The sequence below is a fragment of the Delphinus delphis genome, chromosome 3 (assembly GCF_949987515.2).
Source record: "Delphinus delphis chromosome 3, mDelDel1.2, whole genome shotgun sequence".
NCBI lineage: Eukaryota > Metazoa > Chordata > Mammalia > Artiodactyla > Delphinidae > Delphinus > Delphinus delphis.
The window spans coordinates 138014327-138038266 of NC_082685.1; the positions used below are offsets into that span (position 1 = coordinate 138014327).

The window sequence follows — 23940 nt, forward strand, 5'->3', positions numbered from 1 at the left end:
TTGGTATTTTCATGGTGATGAGAATGGCAGCCCAGAGTGGCTCAGGAAACAGATCATCCCCTAGGCATCATGAAGCACGCTGGTGGATTCTATCTCAATACCCTTTGTCACATTGAACTACACTCACTGGAAGGGAGCACCTAGCAACATGTCTGCTATGAATAGTGCAGAATTATTTTTTCTTGTTTTCTGTGGGTTTTTTCCTTCTGTGTTTGAATTTTAAAAACTTTTGTAATAAAAAAGTGCTACCATTCCCCCTTTATAGGTTCAGTCAGGCCTAGACAAACATCAGTGCAATCTTAAAACCCATTGAATTGAAATCTAACTGGCCTCTCTGTAATAAACTTGACAGATAAAAAGACCACATACCTATTTAAATTTGAATTTCAGTTAAACAATGAATAAGTTTTTACTATAAGTGTCTCCCAAATATTGCATGGGATAGACTTATAGTAAAAAATTATCCATTATTTATCTGAAATTCAAATTTAACTGGATGTCCTATATTTCTATTTGCTAAATCTGGCAACCCAACTCTCTGTCAGAGATGGAGGTTTATCTATCCCAGTTTTTATGTTCCCTTAATCAAATAAGAAGATGTTACTGGGTTCTTTTTTTCCTTAGCAAAGAAGAACTTTGAGTGTGCTCCAGAAGAGTTTAAAAAATGTTCTCCCTGATCACTCAATTAAAAGGTTAAAATGCCAACTCATGAGTCTCACTTAAGTTGTGTTTAATAATTGGATTCTCAAGCTCCACAGGAAGGCCTTAAACACGGTAAAGAAATGACCCCTAGGATGTGGAACTCAGTTAAAACCTGATGTGAGTGTCCTTTCTTACTGTAGAATGTATCACTCTGAGGAAGCATTGAGATTTGATAGCACTGGAGACTACTGTATTTTTATTATAGTCTCGGTTATTGAAAATAACACTATTTATTTCTAATGACTTTCTAGAAATTTCCAAAATATATACTTGTATTTAATTAAACTGGTTTAAGAAAACAAAGGTATAGTTTTTATTCATCAAAATAATTTTCCCACACACTTGTTACTGTGCTCATCTCCAGGTCTCCAGGCCCAGGCCTAGGGACGAATACAAACTATCATTCGCAATAGTTTTGTATTTCTAGGTCTTAAAAATATATCACAGGTGGGAACGCTGCTTGGAATAATCCAGAATCCAGAAAGCTTTGTTACAGATTAACAAAATTTATTATATTGACATTAAGTGATATACAATGTAATTTTAAATACCGATCTAGATAGCAAGTTATTTTCTTGTGCAAGATATTGAACTCACTGTTTACTTTCTAATCTAGAAGATAATAATAGTAATAGTGGTACTTCAGGGTTTTGGGGGAATTATCCTAAAGATATGTGTAAAGTAATTAGCACTGCTGCTTGGCATATGTACATAGCACAGTGCTCAATGAATACTAGTTGCTATTATTATTTTATTAATTAATTAATTTATTTATTGCGATATGCGGGCCTCTCACTGTTGTGGTCTCTCCCGTTGCGGAGCACAGGCTCCAGACATGCAGGCCCAGTGGCTATGGCTCACGGGCCCAGCCGCTCCGCAGCATGTGGGATCTTCCCGGACCGGCGCATGAACCCATGTTCCCAGCATCGGCAGGCGGACTCTTAACCACTGCGCCACCAGGGAAGCCCTAATATTATTATTATTAAAAGTATTAGCTCATTTATAAAATCATAAAACTTGCAAAAGACACATAGTTGGAGAAGGCTTTTCCATACCAGTTCTTTCCTAATTTTGCATTCTGGGGCTACGATGGAAGGACACCACTTTAAAACCCAAGCACAGTGCTGTGGATGTGATGAAAAGATGTAGCCTAAATCCTTCTTTCTTTCCCCCTACCATCTACTGTTGGGAATTTTGACTCTTTACTGAAAGTATTACATGATGGCTCCATTGTTTTTTCCATGTCACCAGAGGGGCCCCTTTGATACAAGAAACACAAGAAATGCAACCAGTTAGCAATTTAATTAAAAAAAAATCTATATTCAGACCAGTGTGCTGAAGAACAGTGAATAAGAGAGAGAATAGCAGGATTTGAGACTGACTAAAAAGCTGGAGATTGGTTTGAAATGCTCACATTTTAATTAATTAATTTTATTCTGAATGTGCTGGGGAGCCATTGGAGGGGTGTAAGTAAAGGAAAGACATCATTACCATTGCAACAAAAAGAATAAAATACTTAGGAATAAACCTACCTAAGGAGACAAAAGACCTGTATGCAGAAAACTATAAGACACTGATGAAAGAAATTAAAGATGATACAAATAGATGGAGAGACACACAATGTTCTTGGATTGGAAGAATCAACACTGTGAAAATGACTATACCACCCAAAGCAATCTATAGATTCCATGCAATCCCTATCAAACTACCACTGGCATTTTTCACAGAACTAGAACAAAAAATTTCACAATTTGTATGGAAACACAAAAGACCCCGAATAGCCAAAGCAATCTTGAGAAAGAAAAAAGGACCTGGAAGAATCAGGCTCCCTGACTTCAGACTATACTACAAAGCTACACTAATCAAGACAGTATGGTACTGGCACAAAAACAGAAATATTGATCGATGGAACAGGATAGAAAGCCCAGAGGTAAACCCATGCACATATGGCCACCTTATCTTTGATAAAGGAGGCAAGAATATACAGTGGAGAAAAGACAGCCTCTTCAATAAGTGTTGCTGGGAAAACTGGACAGCTACATGTAAAAGAATGAAATTAGAACACTCCGTAACACCATACACAAAAATAAACTCAAAATGAATTAAAGACCTAAATATAAGGCCAGACACTATAAAACTCTTCGAGGAAAACACAGGCAGGACACTCTATGACATAAATCACAGCAAGATCCTTTTTGATCCACCTCCTAGAAAAATGGAAAGAAAAACAAAAATAAACAAATGGGACTTAATGAAACTTAAAAGCTTTTGCACAGCAAAGGAAACCATAAACAAGACGAAAAGACAACCCTCAGAATGGGAGAAAATATTTGCAAATGAAGCAACTGACAAAGGATTAATCTCCAAAATGTATAAGCAGTTCATGCAGCTCAATATCAAGAAAACAAACAACCCAATCCAAAAATGGGCAGAAGACCTAAATAGACATTTCTCTAGAGAAGATATACAGATTGCCAACATACACATGAAAGAATGCTCAACATCAGTAATCAGTAGAGAAATGCAAATCAAAACTACAATGAGATATCATCTCACACCAGTCAGAATGGCCATGATCAAAAAATCTAGAAACAATAAATGCTGGAGAGGGTGTGGAGAAAAGGGAACCCTTTTGCACTGTTGGTGGGAATGTAAATTGATAGAGCCACTATGGAGAACAGTATGGAGGTTCCTTAAAAAACTAAAAATAGAACTACCATACTACTCATCAATCCCACTACTGGGCATATACCCTGAGAAAACCATAATTCAAAAATAGTCATGTACCAGGCTTCCCTGGTGGCGCACTGGTTGAGAGTCCGCCTGCTGATGCAGGGGACACGGGTTCATGCCCCGGTCCAGGAAGATCCCACATGCCGCGGAGCAGCTGGGCCCGTGGGCTATGGCCGCTGAGCCTGCACATCCGGAGCCTGTGCTCCGCAATGGGAGAGGCCACAACAGTGAGAGACCCGCCTAATGCAAAAAAAAAAAAAAAAAAAAGTCATGTACCAAATGTTCATTGCAGCTCTATTTACTATAGCCAGGACATGGAAGCAACCTAAGTGTCCACTGACAGATGAATGGATAAAGAAGATGTGGCACATATATACAATGGAATATTACTCAGCCATAAAAAGAAATGAAATTGAGTTATTTGTAGTGAGGTGTATGTACCTAGAGTCTATCAGAGTGAAGTAAGTCAGAAAGAAAAAAAAAAAAATACTGTATGCTAACACATATATATGGAATGTAAAAAAAAGTCATGAAGAACCTAGGGGCAAAATGGGGATAAAGATACAGACCTACTAGAGAATGGACTTGAGGACAAGGGGAGGGGAAGGGTAAGCTGGGAAGAAGTGGGAGAGTGGCATGGACATATATACACTACCAAATGTAAAATAGATAGTTAGTGGGAAGCAGCCACATAGCACAGGGAGACCAGCTCCGTGCTTTGTGACCAACTAGAGGGGTGGGATAGGGAGGGTGGGAGGGAGATGCAGAGGGAGGATATATGTATATGTATAGCTGATTTACTTTGTTATAAAGCAGAAACTAACACACCATTGTAAAGCAATTATACTCCAATAAAGATGTTAACCAAAAAAAAAAAAAAAAAGGAAACACATGAGCAGATTTGCTTTTTGAAAAGATCATTCTGGCTCCCCTAATTCCCTCAGGCAATAAGTAATCTCTCCTTCTTCTACTTCTACTTTGTCTTTATTGTTTTTGGTTCTTTGTTTTGTTTTCTGTGTATATCTTCCTTGATTAAATGTAAACTTAATGAAGATAGAAATTACCTTATTTTATCTTTATAACCCCTATATTTCAGGGTGCTTTGCAAATAATAGTCAACATCAGTTTTTAAGTGTGAATTAGCGCACAGATAGGAACAAAGAAAGAAACATAGCCAGCCGAATCTTCAAGATAGGCTAAGTGACAAAAACCCAGGTGTTGACACTTCTCCAAGGATGGCGGTTTTCACACCGTGTGTGGCTCACTCTGCACTGCATTAAACTAGAGCAGTTTCACCACAGGGCATTTAGATCAATCCAAAGTAAAAGCATTTACTATCTCAGTCACTGTTTTGTTTGGGGGTCATCAAAAAGAAATGACACAAATTGTGAAGGTGCTATTTCTCGGATACATGCTATATGAAAAGGAGATTCTTTTATCTGTACAGGATGCCCACGCTGTGCTGTTAACCATGGCCAACTGTCACAGGCTGGTGTCCTTACTGCTTTTCTGCATTTAGGTCAGAATCTTGGGAGCAAGATGCAAGAATAACAACACCTTGTATTCTCATACCACCACAATTTTTAAGTGTCCCCAAATGTTCCACAGATGTTCAAATGTATGAGGAATGTGTAGCACTGAGCAGTTAAGGGCTCGAGGTGTCCTGATTCTAAGCTAAGTTTTTATTAAAACAAGAATGCAAAGGATGTTTCCCACCTTTCTGCCTGTACATGTAATGCTTTGGACAAAAAGTTTTCACCCGAAGTTCCAGTGGGGTATGGAAGACTGGTAAAGCCCACAGGACTTATAAGAAAGAAATGGAAGGCAAAGATTGGATGAGCTTTCCCAGTCGGCTGTGCATACATCAGGATGGTTGCCTGTCTGGGATTGGACTTCCAGAAGACCATGGAGCAGAAAGGATTTAGCCAAGAAAATGAAGGAGAGGATCAGAATGAGAATACCTCAGATTGGTATGAAGCTAAAAGGGGCCTGAGTGAAAAAAAAAAATACTGACTGGGATGTTTATTGAATGCTTTCTCCATGGTGTTTAACATAAAACTACTTCCCCAAATATTTTCCCAAATCTTCAGTAAACTATATATTGCTTAATATTGCCTTTGAAGGGAGTCAATTCTTAGGAATGAATGTGGGGAAGTGCTGAATCCAGCTTCAAGTGTAGGTGTGGTCAAGAGCCGATGCTCTCCTGAAGCCAGGATCTATGGTTACACAACTCCAAAATCAAATGCCATATTTCGCCTGATCTTGGAAAATTCTTGCCACAACTTTCGGAAATTCTTTCATGAACAACAGCAAAAAAAAAGATGAAGTTTTTATTCTCCAGAGTTTTATCTAAAAAATATATATAGCCTGCAGGATCTAAACTGGTGATAAATTCTTAGTCTGTACTTTCTAAAGATAATTTTTTGCTGAGAAATCATTCAGAGGACCCTGTTCATTAAACTGGCTGGACAGTATCCACATAAGCTCAGTCTTGCTGTCTTGCAAATTGTTATTGGAAACATGATTAGACTCCAAAAATACATCTATTTGACTTGCAACCTTTGGCCAGCTGACTGCTTTTTCCTGTCTCATCCTTTTACAACCAGCTCCATTGACAGCTGCTTCCTTAGGCTCTCATAAAGGAATGTATGCTCTGGGAAATAAGAGAAAAATAAAAAGAGAAAGGAAAGCAGAAAACCTGTTCTGTATCAGTTCCCATGATGAGGTGGGGATTGTAGGGCTTTATTTTATCCAAACCCCCTGAACACTTCTGTTATCCGCCAGACTTCCCTGATGAGTCTGATGTTTCCTGTTTATTTTTTAATAAACTTTAAATTGATGTATACTACCTAATGAACCACACATAAGTCTAAAATTCCATAAATTTTGTGCTCGCTTCGGCAGCACATATACCAAAATTCCATAAATTTTCACAACAGTAACACTCATGTATTCACCACTAAGGTCGAGAAATAGGACACCAGCAGTATGCCAGAATTCCCCCTCATGCCTTCTCCTACTCATTGCAACCTTTATTCCTTGACAGGAGTAAACTTTACTTCCAGTTTCATGGATTAGGTGTTTCTTTCTTAATACTTTATCTGTAAATGGAATCATATTAGTCTCCTTGAACTGCCATAACAGAGTATCACAGATGGGGTGGCTTTAATAATAGAAATTTATTTTCTCACACTTCTGAGGCTGAAAGCCCAAGATGAAGGTGTCATCAGGGTTGGTTTCTGGTGAGAACACTTCCTGGCATGTATACGGCAACCTTCTCACTGTGTCTTCACATGGCCTTTCTTCTGTGTGGACACTTTCCTGTGTCTCTTCCTCCTCTTATAAAGACACAAGTCCAATAGATTAGGGCTCCACCCTTATGACCTCATTTAATTTTAATTATCTACCTAAAGGCCCTATCTCCACATACAGTCACATTTGGAGTTAGGGCTTCAACATATGAAATTTTAGGGGTGTGTGTGTGTGTGTGTGTGTGTGTGTGCGCACTTTAGTCCATAATATTCAGTATGTACCATTCTATGCCTAAATTTTTGCTTAATATTATGCCTGAGATGTTCACTCATTTTGCTTTCATGCAGCTTTCATCCATTTGTTTTCAATGCTGTAGCATTCCTTTGTATGGGTAAAATATATTAGCCATTCTATTGTTGATGGACCTTTTAGTTGACTCCAGTTTGGGGTTATCACACATGAAGTTACTATGAACATTCTTGTGCATGTCTTTAGTAAATATATGCACACACTTCTGTTTGGTATTTCTCCCAGTAGTGGAGTAGTTGGGTCTTAGCATATGTGTATGTTCAGCTTTAGCATATATTGACAAAGAGTTTTCTAAAATATTTGAGCCAATTTACACTCCCATCAGCAGCATATGAGAATTCTGGTTGCTCCATATCCTCACCAACATAATTATTGTTGACCTTTTACATCTTAGCCATTTTGCTTGATGTTTAGTGGTATTACATTGTAGTTTCAATTTACACTGATGACTAATGATTTTGAGTACCTTTTTATATTTATTGACCTTTTGATATACTATTTTGTGATGCGCCTATTTCGCCTGTTTCCTTTTGTATTACACGTTTCTTCTATAGACTTGTTAGGGTTCTCAATATACATGTTAATTTTTCTTCAATTCTGTAGTGTCAAAGAACAATTTCTAGATTTTTTTAGTCACCATTGACATAGAAATATTTTACTCACATATACAAGTGAGAGCTGTCATTAGACTGCTGTTAAGAAACAAAGGCAAAGTATAGACTTATAAGAAGAGAGAAAAGGAGAAATCTGTGGACAGTCTGAGCAGTCTGAGAACAGTGAGTTTTGTTTTACTCTGTTTTTCGTGGAGGAGTCAATTGATGTTGGTGGGTGGATTCTCCAGAAGTAAACACTGAGATGGAATTTAGGTCACAAATGTCTGTGAAGGGAAGAGGAATAAAGCAGGTCTGGAGAGAGGGAACTGCAATTCAGGACAAACAGAGTCATTGCCAACATTTCAGGGAAGAGTACATTTTGCCTTTACATTTTTGGGGGTAAACTGATAAGCTAGAAAAATAGTCAGTCTAGGCACTTTGCCCTTGAGCAGGCTGGGTAGTTTATCAAAAACAAAAACAAAAACAAAACAATTTATTATCTTTTAATTCTACAAAAATTTCTAAGAGTTTAGCTGTCCTGTAGCATATCTGGACATTTCTTTCTATTACCAGCCCCACTTTAGGCCAGTTCTTCAGATTCCCCTCATCAAAATTTCTCAGTGGCTTGTCTTCCCCCTCCCTTTCTAGTGTATGCTAACGAAGAGAATTTCTTTGATTTGTACTTAATTTTAGTTCTTTAAAACTTCTAAGATAATGTAGGAAAATATCTTCATGACCATAAAATAACAAAAGTTTTCTTAAACAGAATATGAGAAATACTATTTAAAAAACAATTTATAAATTAGACTGCATTGAAAATAAGAACTCTACTCAGATGTCATTATAAGAGTTAAAAGACTATGAGAGAAAATATTTTCCCATACATTGTATCCAATAAGATTAACTTTTTTTTTTGGTGTTTGAATATCCAATTGACCCAATGATATTTCTTTGTTTGTAGTCATTTTACTATGATGTTCCTAGGTGGATTTTATTTATATTTTTCTTATTTACTGTTTGTAGCATTTCTTGGATCTGTGGCTTGACATCTTTCACTAATTTTAGAAAATCCTTCGTCATTATCTCTTCTAGTATTGCTTCCACCCATCCTCTCTCTCTTCTTTTACTGGAAATCCAATTACATATGTTAGATCTTCTCACTAGTGTCCATCTGTCTCTTAAATGATTTTCTATATTTTCATCATTTTTCTTTCTGTTCTTTAGCCTGGATATTCTCTTCCCAGTTTTAAAACAGTTAGAAAATGCTCTCTTAACTTTGTCTGATATTCTGTTAAAAACAATTTATTGAGTTTTTGTGTTTTTCATTTCTAGTATTTCAATTCAAGTCTTTTTTTCTCTAACAGATTCTAGTTCTCTGATAAAATTATCCATCTATGGTAGTTTTTCCATTATCTGTTTCTCTTCTCTTGGTTTTAGATTATTTGTTTTTGTCTTGTTGTATGCCTGGTAATTGAAAGAATGCTAAACATGTATGAAATATTGAGAGCTAATTAGAGATTCTGGATAACATTATCTTTTTCCAAAGAGAATTTACTTTTGCTTCTTGAAGAAAGATTAGGGCAGATTATTTCATCTCTTCTCAAACTGAGCTAACAAGGAGCTGAGTTTCAGCCTTCCTGCAGGCTGGTCAATTTCCTTTATTATTTAGGTTTTGCTCCTCAGGAGTTTCATCTGAAAATATGAAGTATTTTCCAGGGCTTCTCCTCCTTGGCAGACCTTGCTCTTCATTTTTTAAAAAATCCCTTGAGACTGCCAAAAACTCTGACCAGCTTATCAGGTTCTTAGTTCTAGTTATGAATTGTCAAACACATGTCAGAGCATAAAAGGGAACTTATTTCAATGGTTCAGGAGTATCTCACAGAACACACAAGGTAACTTGATCCATGGAGATGGAAAAGATGCTGATGTTCCTTGAAAAGAAAAGCATAACTAGATGTTGCACTCACTTCTCAGAACTTCTTTCTGAAATCATGACCTTTCAAGTCCTTGGTGCTTTGATGTCCCTTTAATGCCTTCAAACAAATTTTCAGAAAACATTTTTTGAGATTTCTAGTTGTTTTCAGTGGGATATGAAATGAGACAGTCCACTGATAGCCAAAAGTGGAAGGTGTTTTCCTGTCCTTTTAATTAGTACCCTTCAGTTCTGCATAAGTCTTTCCTCTCCTTCCCTCCCCCTTCCCAGTTATTGTTTTATCATATCCACAGGAGATGCATACCTAGTTTTAAGGAACCACCTTTGACTTTGACTTTGCCTCACAATATTTAGGACTGTACACTTATGTATTTCAATTCAGATAACACTGACTCCTGAGACTCACCCCTGCCTGGGCCTGGAAAATTTATCCCTACAACTCAGTAATAATTCTGAAGGCATTTGACAGTGTCCTATGGCTAATACAGTAAAAAAAAATATTGAAGTTAACTAATGTTTGATGTTTGCCAGGTACAAATAGTGTGTGTGTGTGTGTGTGTGTGTGTGTGTGTGTGTGTGTATTTCTACTAAAGTTATTTAGTGACTTTTAATTCTTATTTCTAAGCCTTATTATGGATTCTATTTTCTCCAATGGTTTCATAAAGAGTGAATTGAGAATTATGAGAGATGGAGATACCTGAAAAACTAAACTAATTTGTTTCCTTAGCTCAGAGTTAGAAAGAAACTTATTATAGGAAAATAGCTAAGATGAGTGAACCTTTGCTCTTGCCATTTACTATAAGACCTGAGGAATGATAAATCCCTTCCTGCTGAAGAAGGTGAGTATCTGAGGCTACATTGGAATAAGATTAAGTGATGAAAAATTAAGGATAATGTCATTGTGATAACTGGTAATAAAAACACACTGAAACCTCATTAAGCATAAAAGGAACTTATTGATTCAGGAGCATCTCATGTTACACACAAGGATTCAGGAGCATCTCATGGAACACACAAGGTAATGGATCAATGGAGATGGAAAAGATGCAGCCACTGCTAGATATCTCATCTGAAGCATAAAGCAAAAGAGAAATAATGTGGTTATTCTCCCTCCTACAACCCTCTGATCTGCCACAGTTTCTGACTGGCCAAACTTAATTGGAAGGCAAGAGAACTTTGGAAATAAAGAATGTATTAGCCCCCATGGGAGCAAAGAGAGTACAGGGAATGGATTTGAAGATAAGATGCAAATGACATATACTGTTATCAAAAGACAAACTATGAGTTTACTGTAGGAGAAATATGTGATAATGGTCCAGGAAATCCTATTTGAGAATACTATTTAAATGACAGTCTTTCTAAGGAAAATTTTAAAGGGGACAGTGATTTTAAAGACAGCGACATACCTATCTGAAAATAGGTATACCAGGAGCAGATTCTGAAACCACAGACATACCTCATTTTATTGTGCTTTGCTTTATTGCACTTTGCAGATATTGTGTTTTTAACAAATTGAAGGTTTGTGAACCCTGCATCGAGCAAGTCTATCAGCAGCATTTTTCCAACAGCATTTGTTCACTTGGTGTCTCTCTGTCACATTTTGGTAATTCACACAATATTTCAAAATTTTCCATTATTATTATATTTGTTATGGTGATCTGTGATCAGTGATCTTTGATGTTACTATTGTAATTATTTTGGGGTGCCATGAACCTTGTCCATATAAGATGGCATTTTAAGTGATTAATGTGTGTTCTGACTGTTCTACCTACCCGCTGTACCCCATCTCTCTCCTTCTCCTTGGGCCTCCCTATCTCCTGACACACAACAATGTTGAAATTAGGCCAACTAATAACCCTACAATGGCCTCTAAGTGTTCAACTGAGAGGAAGAGTCTCATCACGCTTCTCACTTTAAATCAAAAGCTAGAAATGATTAAGCTTAGTGAAGAAGGCCTGTCAAAAGCCAAGATAAGTAATAAAGCTAGGCCCCATGTGACAAACAGTCACATTATGAGTACAAAAGAAAAGTTCTTGAAGAAAATTAAAAGTGCTACTTTAGCGCACACAAGAATGATAAGAAAGAAAAACAGCCTTACTGCTGATATGGAGAAAGTTTTTGTGGTCTGGATAGAGGATTAAACAAGCCATAACATCCCTTAAGCCAAAGCTGAATCCAGAGCAAGGTCCTAACTCTCTTCAATTCTATGTAGGCTGAGAGAGGTGAGGAAGCTGCAAAAGAAAAGTCTGAAGCTAGCAGAGGTTGGTTCATGAGGTTGAAGGAAAGAAGCCATCTCCATAACATAAAAGTGCAGAGTGAAGCAGCAAGTGCTGATGTAGAAGCTGCAGCAAGTTATCCAGAAAACCCAACTAAAATAATGAATGAAGGTGGATACACGAAACAACAGAGAGTCAATGTAGATGAAACAGCCTTATATTGCAAGAAGGTGTCATCTAGGACTTTCACAGCTAGGGAGGAAAAGTTAATGCCTTCCTTCAAAGCTTCAAAGGACAGGGTTAGGGGTTGATGCAGTTGGTGACATTAAGTTGAAGCCAATGTTCAATTACCATTCTGAAAGTCCTAAGACCCTTAAGAATTATGCTACATCTACTCTGTCTGTGCTCTGTAAATGGAACAACAAAACCTGGTGACAACACATTTGTTTACAACATGGTTTATCGATATTTTAAGCCCACATTTGAGATCTGCTGCTCAGAAAAAGAAGATTCCTTTCAAAATTTTACTTCTCACTGACAATGCACCTGGTCACCCAAGAGCTCTAATGGAGATGTACAATGAGATTAATGTTGTTTTCTTGCCTGCTAATATGACATCCATTCTACAGCCCATAGATCAAGGAGTAATTTTGACTTTCAAGTCTTGTTATTTAAGAAATACATTTTGTAAGCCTATAGCTGCCATAGATAGTGATTCTTCTGATGGATGTGGGTAAAGTAAATTGAAAGCCTTCTGGAAAGGATTCACCATTCTAGATGTCATTTTAAAATATTTGTGGTTCATGGGAAGAGGTCAAAATATCAACATTAGCAGAAGTTTGGGAGATACTGATTCCAATGTTCACGGCTGACTTTGAGGGGTTCAAGACTTCAGTAGAGGAAGTAACTACAGATGTGGGGGAAATAGTAAGAGAACTAGAATTAGAAGTGGAATCTGAAGATGTGACTTAATTGCTGCAATCTTATGATAAAATTTTAACAGATGAGAAGTTGCTTCTTACAGATGAACCAAGAAAGTGCTTTCTTAAGATGGAATCTATTCCTGGTGAAGATGCTGTAAAGATTGTTGAAATGACAATAAAGGATTTAGCATATTACATGAACTTGGTTGATAAAGTAAAGCAGGGTTAGAGAGGATTGACTCCAAGTTTGAAAGAAGTTCTGTTGTGATAAAATATTATCAAACAGCATTGCAGGCTATAGAGAAATTGTTTATGAAAGGAAGAGTAAATTGATGAAGCAAACTGTTGTCTTATTTTAAGAAATTTCCGCAGCCATTCTAACCTTCAGCAATCACCACCCTGACCAGTTAGCAGCCATCAACTCCCAGGCAAGACCCTCCATCAGCAAAAAGATTACGACTCACTGAAGGCTCGGATAATGGTTAGCATTTTTAAGGTATTTTTAAAATCACAGTACACACATTTTTAAAGACATGATGCTATTGCACGCTTAAAACATTTGTATACACTGGGAAACCAAAAAATCCACGTGACTTGCTTTATTGCAATATTAACTTTATTGCAGTGGTCCGGAACTGTACCTGCAATATCTCCAAGGTATGCCTGTAGTGGTCTTCTTCGGTAATCATATGTATGTTGGGCATACATTCATATGAATGCATATTAATGCTTATAATATGCATTTTCACACATTTTCATATAATTGTCTTACTTATTCAGATATTTCATGACTTAAAAAAAATATTTCCCCTTGCTTAGCACATCATGTTGAACTGAGTCTTTGCGCATGAATCTGAATGTCTGATTCCTCTTAAGACATTGAATCCACCTGGCTTATATTTACCGTGTGGAGAAAGTTCACCTCCTGTGGCTGAAAAATATTGAATTAGAGCTAGTTTCTATCTACTGAAATGCTTCTCAGCTACGTTTTAAACTGTGAATAAACTGAGGAGTACAAAAGAGGAACCTCTTTTATAGGAGTTAGTGGAAAACAATTCCAGAATGTATTATTCCAGTTTTTATTTTACTCAGAACGGAATTAGATAAAAGCCCAACATATCTCTCTTCAGTTTTAGGATATCAAGAAATGGAAGACATCACCAATGAACCCAATCTACTGTTCTGGTATAGAAACATCATCAGCTTAACAATAAACAAACAATCCAACTCTTATAAGCCATGGAGAAAACAAAATAAATACTTTGAACTTAGAGTTAGGATAGAGAGGTTCCTCATGGGATGTGTGAACTTCCACCCCACTTGAACATTCTCTATGATTCTTTCCATGCAGGGGATGCTACCAAAGAGCAGGACTTGTAGTGGGACTGTCTCTCCCGTCCCTTGTCTGTGGGCTGCCATTTGATTCCTGCAATAATTGTATCAAATGAATTTTTGAGCCAAGATCACATCTACTACTTTGGATAGTCTTCTGGGCCACTGCCATTGACAAGGAGGTTTGGAATTAAAGGGAGTTTGTTTATTTTAGCTTTACTAAATCTACTCTGGTGGTAGGATATCTGGGGTAAGGCAAAGAGACCTCTGTAACAGCAAAATCCAATGCTGCTGGATGGAAGTTTCAGCAATGTTCTATAATCTGTGCTGTCCAATATGGTAGCCACTGTCACAGGTTGCTATTAAGGACTTGAAATATAGCTAGAATGAAACACTAAATTTAAATTTTTAAAAATTTAATTCACTTAAATTTAAATAAACACATGAGGCTAGTGGTTACCTGAATTAATTTCCTATTGTTGCTGTAACAAATTACTACAAACTTAGTGGTTTAAAACAGTGGTTCCCAACCTTTTTGGCACCAGGGACCAGTTTTGCAGAAGACAATTTTTCCATGGACTGGGGAGGAGGGGTGGTTTCGGGATGATTCAAGTGCATTACATTCATTATGCACTTTATTTCTATTATTATTACACTGTAATATATAATGAAATAATTATACAACTCCCCATAATGCAGAATCAGTGGGAGCCCTGAGCTTGTTTTCCTGCAACTAGATGATCCCATCTGGGGGTGATGGGAGACAGTGACACCTGAAGTGTGTCCCGTATGTCCAGTCTACTTCGTAATCTCGTTTTGGTTGTGGTCACTGCAGAAAGGCCTGCTTCACAAAGATAGGATGCTGGAAATGCAAGCAGGCTTTTCAGTGCTTCTGTGGCAATCTCAGGATATTCCGTCTTGTCTTTAATCCAGAACATATGGAGATTTGAAGTTGTCTCAAGCATACTTTTAAGGCCACTGTCATTTGCGATCTCAAGCAGTTGATCCTCTTCTAGCAGGGACAAAGTCGATTCACCCGGCTTATTCACAAATGGGTCGCGGATCCATTCCTTCCCAGTTCGGGGGTCTTTTGTGGTTGGGAAGTAATGCTCAAGCTCTTTTGAAAGCTGGGATAGGTGATCGTGCATCAGCTGGGAGAAAGAAGGCCCTGGCTCAGTCTCTTTCAAAATCTCTGCTAATGTTTGAAACATGTCAAAAATCTCAATGTTCACTCGTCGCCCCCATAATTCCAGTTTGGCTTTGAATGCAGCCACTTTATCTGCTGACTTGAACACAGTTGTCATTCTCCCCTGAAGTGATAGATTGACTTCATTGAGCAGGTTGAATATGTCACACAAGTAGGCAAGTTTTGCAACCCATTCTGTGTCACTGAAATATGCTGCCAGGGGTGACTGTTTTTCTAAAAGAAATCTCTGGAGCCGCTCTCGTAACTCAGAAACTCTGGCCAGTGATCTACCTCTAGAAAGCCATCTCACTTCTGTGTGTAAGAGAAGACGTGTGTGCTCTGCGTCCTTCTCCTCACAGAGCTGCACGAACAGACGTGAGTTAAGCGCATATACTTTAATGTGGTTGATAATTTTAATCACATCCTGCAAAATGTTGTTAAGTTCAGGTGACATTTTTCAGCTAGCCAGCATTTCTCTATGGATGACACAGTGCATAGACTCACATTCAGAAGCGACCTCTTTGACCTGAGTAGTAAAACCAGAAAGCCGTCCAGTCATGGCAGCTGCTCCATCCATGCATATACTAACACATAATGACCCAGTCAGTTTTCCTGATATGTAATCATTCAAAGACTTGAACAGTTCTTCAGCTGTGGTGTTCGTTGGCAACAAAAGTGCACATAACATATCCTCATGCACATCCTTCTGAAAAATATATCACACAAAAACAAGCATTGTTGCCTTGTTGTCAACATCAGTAGACTTGTCAACCTGGGTTGTGTACCACAGTGACTCATTAATCCTCTCTAAAAATTGTGCCTCAGTATCCTCTGCTATTCCATCAATTTGTGTAGTTACGGTGCCAGCCGAAAGAGGAACACGTGCCACCTTTTGAACTGCAGCGTCTCCTGTAAGTTCATGACAAATGTCTTTAGCAGCAGGTAGGATAAACTCTTCACCAATAGTAAAGGGCTTCTTAGCTTTGGCAATGTGGTTAGCCACTAAGAATATTGCTCTTGGTGCAGACATTTTGATGAAGTAGTGGCCTTCAATAATTGCTTCTGTTCTTCTTGTCCACATTTTTTTTTTCTTTTGAAAATCTCCAAAGTCCTGTCTTTTAATGCAGGGTGCTTGGTCTCCATGTGACGAAGCAGTTTTGAAGGTTTCATGGCTTTGTTGGATAGCTTGTTGCCACATATTATACAAAGTGGGCTTGGAGAATGTCAATCACCTGTTGCAAAGAACCCATAATTTAAGTAGGACTCTTGATATTTTCTTTTAAATGCAGCTTTCTTTTTGTTGGCAGTCTTAGGGTCTTCTACTGTCTCATTATTGGGTCTTTCTCCCTTTACAAAGAAGCTCTCCAGCAACGTTTTTTTTTAAATAATTTTGGCTAGGGTTAGCTTATGGCTTACCAAAACTGTGACTGAGACAAGTGCGTGGTGCAGGAAAGAGGTGCAGACGGAAGTGGTAAATAAAATAACAGGCGCGCCACACGCGGACTAAAATAAATGTCGGTCTCTGACTTAAAGCCTGCCACCAGATGCAATGTACAATCGAAGTACATCTATTCACTTTCCACTATAAAGCCTGCCACCACATGCAGCTTAATTGTCATGTGCCACTCACTGATAGGCTTTTGATATGGGTCTGCAAGCAATTGATTTATTATAGTCTCTGTGCAGTCAAACCTCTCTGCTAATGATAATCTGTATTTGCATCAGCTTCCCAGAGCTAGCATCACTGCCTCAGCTCCACCTCAGGTCATCAGGCGTTAGATTCTCATAAGGAGTTCACAACCTAGATCCCTCACATGGGCAGTTCACAGTAGGGTTGGCAGTCCTATGAGAATATAATGCTGTCACTGATCTGACAGGAGGCGGAGCTCAGGCGGTAATGCAAGCAATGGGGAGCGGCTATAAATACAGATGAAGCTTTGCTCGCTCACCCGCCACTCACCTCCTGCTAGGTGGCCCAGTTCCCAACAGGCCACGGACTGCTACCCCTGCTCTAGGGGATAATCTATTCCTCTCCTTTCCCAGCTTCGGGAGGCTGCTCACATTCCTTGGCTCATGGCCACATCACTCCATCCTCTGCTTCCATTGTCACACTTCCTTCTCTGATTCTAAGTCTCCTGCCTTCCTCTTTCTCTTATAAGGATCTTCATGATTACAATGGGATCACCTGGATAATGCAGGATAATCTCCCCATCTCAAGGTCCTTAATCACATCTGCAAAGTTCCCTTTTGGTATCTTAGGTAATGTAGTCACCAGTTCTGGGAATGAGGGCTTGGACATATTTAGGGGGGGACATTATTCTGTCTACTATACTATTGTATTGAATACTATGGCTCTAAAGAGAAGTCAGGACAGGGCAGGTATGAAAAAATCTGGAAGAACTGAAGGTATAGAGAGATATGTCCAAGATTTCTAGTTACAGAGATAGAAATTAAGCTGTGAAAACCATCAAATTTTTATTAGAGCCCACAGGAATCCTGATGGAGGAGAAGGGGTATTTGATTTGAGAAACAAGCATAGAGGTGCATTAATTTACCTCAGTAAACTCTATTATAATAGCTGTTGGAAACAAGGGCCAATAATATTTGCTTAATACCGACTTATCTGAAAGTTCTATAATGGTAGATTTTAGATTACTCACCAAAATTTCTATGGTTGATGGTGCCCAGCTCAGTCAACTGTGCCAGTCAGAGCAGGCCATGATGGATTATACGGAGGCATTGCTTGCCTTTCAAGTAAGCTCGAGAAATAACATAATATTCACGATTTCATTCTAAAGTATCATTTTAAACTAAATTAGTATCATAGTTGGCTTATAATAACTTTAGTTGTTTTCTAAAAATAAGTTCATCCTCAAAGAATGTTTTCCAACATGAAGGACAGTCTTATAAAAAGATGCCACATCCTTAAAGTAACTCCAAAGAAAAGTTTCAAAATCATTTTGATCAATGACAACATAATTTAGTATTACCTTGAATATTTTTAATATCATTTGTTAAAGTTAAATAAAATGGAAACCAGGCTTGAAGCTCTCCCTAGCAAACAAAACTAGTGAAGCCACATAAGCAAAACTTCATCTAGTTTACTCCATGAATGTAAACAAAACTTAGGTTATTTCTTGCAAATGCCTCTGATAATCATAAGTGAAACTTTAAGCATCTTCTTAAAATGGTATAAGATAATCAGTTTTAACCAATCCCCTGCTGTCTGAAAACCCCCATTTTAATAACCAATCATTGTAAAGGTTCAGCAACTTCCTCATTTTCACTTTATAAGGCATCCTGTAATGGCATGCCTCCGAGCTTTGTATCAGTTTCAGGTTTGAAGTACCCCCGTTCACCATTTGTTTCTCACTCAATAACAAGTAAAACTCTCTGAATTTCTTTTGATATCTTGCATATCAAAAATACTTAAATATTCCAATGTGACTTTTTTGGGACAATATGAGCTGAGCCATAATTTTTTAGTGTGTAGGTTACAAATAATCAGTGCTAGTGTGATCAGATCTTTTGTCAACTTCAGTGGGACAATTTAATTTTATGAACATATACTGAATACTCTTTATGTGCTGATGATATAAAAATGCACAAGATACAGTTACTGTCTGATCTCAAGTTATATTTTAGTCCAGTAAGGAACATACTTAAGCAAACAAGCAAAAACTTGTAGGACGTTAGGTGTTTCCTCAAGTTACAAATCTCTACCAAGTACCATTCAAATGTTAGTTTTCACTTATTTAGCACTTTACAGTTTGCAGAAGTCTCCTGTGTTTCCAAGGTGCAACCACACTATAAATGAGGAAGCCACCATCTAGGAGAAGGAGGGGACCGCTGGTGGTCACTTGGGCAGTAAATGGAGGAAGAGATGATCACCTACTAACAGTTTATTACATCTACTTATAAAAAATCTATTCTGCCATACTGCCACCCAAGTTATAAAGTGATAAATGGAAGAAGTTAGGATGCAATATTATGGGAATCCAAGGGAAAGAGGCAAGACTTGATTGGGAGGAACCAGAGAAGGTGTCACAACTGGGTCTAGAATGGTGAGTAGGAGCTGAGGCTGACCAACGTGGAAATAGTAGCTTAAAGAAAGTTTCTAGAATGGGCTTCTCATTATCCTTTTATTACATTTTCCTTTTTTCCCACCATACCAAACTACTTGATGTTCCCCAAACACATCTTATTTTCTCATGTCTTCTCTAAAGTCATGCAGTAACTTCATCTATACATCTCCAGCCACCTCCCCCTCAGTCCTCTGTTTTGCTGAAAAATGCCTGTTTATCTTTTATCAGCTGAATCATTTCTTTCTTCTGTGAAGCTTCCCCTGACCAGCACATTCCCCTCCTCCTCCCTTCTCCATAGACAAGCAACAGGTGGAGGGACTATTTGTAGTTTGTCATATCACCAAGGGTAGAGAGAGAAGCCAGGTAGATCTGCGAGGGCATTTCTGTAAGAGAGCATGTTAAGAGTCTGCAGAGTGTTGAAATAGGTTAGGCTCAGTGAGAGCAGAGAGAGAGAGAGAGAGAGATATCTGTAGTAGTAACATTTAAAGGGCAGGGAGCAGATGAGGTGAGAGAAAGGGGGAAGTAAGAGTAACATGACTCAGATTTTGATCCTGGCTGACTTAGAGCAGGTGTCAGCAAATTTGTGCTGTAAAGGTTCAGATGATAATAATAACAATAACAAAATAATAATAATAATAATAATAATAACATTAAGGCTTTTGGGGCCATAGGGGCTCTGCCACAACTACTCAACTCTGCCACTGTGGCACAAAAGCAGACATAGACAATATATAGATGAATTCATTTGGCTGCGTTGCAATAAAACTTTATTTACAGGAACAGGCTGAATTTGGCCTGTGGGCTATAGTTTGCAAACCCAACTGAGAGGAAGGTGGGTTCTTTATCAGAAATAGAGGTTCCAGGAACTGAAGCCTATTTACAGATGAGGGAAACTGGCAGAGGGGGGGCTTAATTGAATTTGGATGTGTTGAATCTGAGATGCTGGCATGAATTCCATGTGAAAGTGTCCAGCAGGTAGTCTGGAATATACAGTTGGAAAAATCAGGAAGGAAATACAGATTTGGGAGTCATTGTCACAGGAATGACATAGTTTTACTTTAATAATTTCTTCTATAGGAGTGTAATCTATACAAAACATTTAAAAGATGTGGAGTTATGCTTGTTACAGTTCCCAGAATTCAAAGGCACAGCTAACTTCCAAGTGTAGGTCATTTAAAGGAAGCCTGCAGTTTGAAACTAGCAAATAAGGAATCAGAGGGCCCCCTAAATGTCACTGATTGGTCAGTGACCTAAAATAAGTGACCCTAAAATATTGTCTCCTGTGGCACCTTGAAAACAAACCAAATAAAGAATCAAACCTGCTCTTTATCCTGTGTCTCTGTCCTTCTTAGCAGTAAACTGAGCTGGAATCATGGGAGTTATCGGAGATTCCCCATCCTCCCTTTTGAGCCTCCTTGCATTCATCTGGTTCATTTCATATTTTTAATGTTTCAAATGCTGATCTCTCTTCTTCATTACTGGTGCCTTGTTTTAGGCCCTCCTCAGTTTTTGCTTGAATTGCTGCAATAATCATTTTACTTTTCTTCTAATCTTTGACCTTACCCTATACTACCAATAATACAATATTATTATATACTAATAGTCTCTATACTAACCCTCAGTCTTATGCATTCTCTATGCTACGTTTGCCATTGATTTCAGAGATCCAGTTGAAAAATTTGTGCTTCCCTTCCCTCCTAGGCTCTACTGGTCCAAAAGGTCAGGTTCCAAGAGGGAGAAGGCTTTCATGAGGTCACTTTTGCTTCCTTGAACCAAGACCATCTGTGAGGCAAGGAAGAAGAGCCATCCTTAGCAGGGGTAATTGACCCTAATGATTAGGAGACACAATAGGGCTGTTGTTACACAGTGGGGACAGGAAAGAATATATTTGATTCCCAGATGATTCACTAGGGTGTCTCTTGCTTCTTTCCTAATTTTGATAGTAAATGGACAAGTGCAGCAGCCAGGTTCTCTGTTGTCCGATTATGACAGTAAATAGACAAGTTCAGAAGCCATATTTTTAAGAAGGTCATGGGGCTCTAAAACTCAGGGATGAGAGTCAGGGTCACCACATCATGTGAGCCCCGTAGACTAGCAGGAGTGCTAGTTAAAGATGAGAGTAATCTAGAATTGGTAGTTGAGCAAGGAAATGATAAGCATTAGTTGCAGCCCTGAGACTATCTGTAACCAAGGAGGCTGCAGTTCATCTTGTTAGCCTTCCTTAGGTAAGTTTTCCCTGGAAAAGAGACCATCCAGAATGGTCTCGATCCATCCTGGACGAACTCTTCTCAGATGGGAGGATGCAAGCAGATCTGAGTGTTGCAAGGGGTAAACGCTAGTGGATGCTGAGCTGCACAGCCCAGATCCTGTCTCCAGGACCCAGGCACCCATGCCCCCACCTGTCAGGAACTGACTGCTCCAGGCTGAGGCCCTCCTCAGGGTAGAGAGGCCTAGCCCCTTGCTTCAATTTGGGACATATCTAGAGAACCAAACCAGCCCCAGGGCTCCCTGTGGGAGTGGCTGAGGCCTCTGTTGCAGATGCATCACATTCGACTTCTCCCTCTGCCCAGTCCTGCCTCCCTCACTTCCTTACAGGTATTGCTCCTGAGGACACTCCACGAGAAGCCAACCACTTGCAAATCTCCATCCCCGTATCTGTTCCCCTGGGATCTCAACCTATAACATACACTATTACAACATGTTCCATGTTGATATCTATGGAGTTACCATTTCAAGTAAGCACGTTTTTTATTAATGAAAATTGTGCTCTTGATTCTTTTGAAGTTCAGAACACATAATGCTTATGATCCATTGCAGCCTCTCTGCTCACAGGCCTGGCTAGTTCGGCCACTGACTCATGGCCTCTCCTCAGGCACATCACTTAAGATCTGTGGTCTCATTTTAAACCAGCCAGGAAATTGGGCCCAAACTCCAGACTGGAGACCTTTGAAAATCATGTTAAAGCCATATTAATTCAATTTCTGTGACTTTGGTTATATTTCATGCTCTATTTTAAGCTGTCACTTTTTAATCTACCTGATTTTCATTGTTTATTCCAAGATGAATGATGCACTAGGACCTTGATTATATCAGCTGAACCAAATGTGTGACATGAAAGCCACATAATGTTGAAAGGGCTGCCAACCAAATAAGATTTCCCAGAATACAAAACAAGTGGAATAATGAAGCCCAAGTTTTGTCTCATGGACACTTTACTGCAATAGTCAGTGATGAAGATAAATGTGGTCTGAAATTGTGTCCGTGTTACGTATTCGGTCAACACATCCGAATATGGAGGAAGCGCACTTACAAGGTAAATATCACCCTAGGCATTTGGATGTTTGGCATGGCAGCAGAACTCCCCCAGTACTGGCTATAAGACAGCTTAAAAACGCACTCAGGCCTCTAGCATCTACATCTAATGTTTAAGGAGATTGATTTGTATTACAAGCTTCCAGTCTATTAATTTTACATCATATCTCAACCTTAAAAGTTTCTGTGCTTCCTTGGTAAGATTTTTGTTTAGAATTAAAGGTCTAGAATTTTGGAGCTGTCTTACATTACACTTATTGACTGTCTGGCTTGCCTTGCCTTCTGGATTGTAGACTCTGTGGTCAGGAACTGTGGCTTATTCTTTTTTTTAAAATTCTGAAGTCTCCTGCATAGGAATTTGTGGGCAGTATGTTAACAATAAGTAATGCTGAGTTTAATTAGGACTGGCAGAGCATTCAGAACTCAATTAGCTGAAACTTCTCATTTTTTTTGAGATGAAGAAACTGAAGCTCTGAGCAGTAGGAAATAAATTATTTATGGAAGGGCTAACTGAGGCAAAGCACATAATATGCACTAATTAAAATGAGAAAATGTAAGAACTCAGATATGACTTATTTCCAGTCCGTTTTTGTGCAATTACTTACATCTGACTAGAAAGTAACTTGCCCATAATTAATTAAGGAACCTTGCTTGTTAAAAGGCACCTCATCTTACAGGATATCTTCTTGTAGTTATACATCTTGTCTGATAAACTTCTATTTTCTAAATCATTTTTCTATTTTCAGTAGAAAGTAAAATGTCTTAGATTCATTCACATTTAAGGGAAAATTTGATGATTTCTTCCTGCTTTAAAGTAAGTTCTGCAGACTGATTACCATCTAAACCTTAAAGTCCTAAATGAAATGGATTACTAATCTGACCTTTGGAATGTTTTGGTAATTAACAGTTGTAGATATTAGATGAAAACATTTTTAAAAATATTATAATGTAAGTTTCCATAGCAGTTTCTTAGGTGATACTGTGAAAAAATTTGTTTACTTGCTTTCTTGGTTACCGCTATATTTTCTCCTCCATTGGGCATTTGCTTTGTCAAATATTAAATAAAACTCTAGAACAAATTAAGTGAATTGTAAGCTTAGAGACAGGCTGCCTTCATGGCATGAGACCTCTGTATTTGCACGGTCCCAGGCTTAGAAACGCTATGTGCTTGTTTCAATGTTCTGCTGTCACTTTCTTAAAAATTCTTAAGAATACTTTAACAAGGGCCTGCATTTTAATTCTGCACTGGATCCCACAAATTAAGGAGCTAGTGTTACTTAGAAGTAATTTGAAAACCATCAAATTCTTAACTTCACAATTCTAATAAATATTAAAAGTATTTCTTTTGTAAAACTTCAATCAAA

The 23940-nt window shown here is 38.3% G+C and overlaps 1 protein-coding gene across 5 annotated transcripts in view; it reads right to left on the reverse strand.

The window, feature by feature from the left end:
- FBXO4 (F-box protein 4) overlaps positions 1–23940 on the reverse strand; it is a 395613-nt gene that overhangs the window by 53808 nt on the left and 317865 nt on the right. For all 5 annotated transcript variants that reach the window (XR_011246428.1, XR_011246427.1, XR_011246424.1 and 2 more), the window contains one exon: positions 17840–17938. The gene's annotated coding sequence lies outside the window, so the exon portion shown is untranslated. The remainder of the gene's footprint in view (positions 1–17839; positions 17939–23940) is intronic.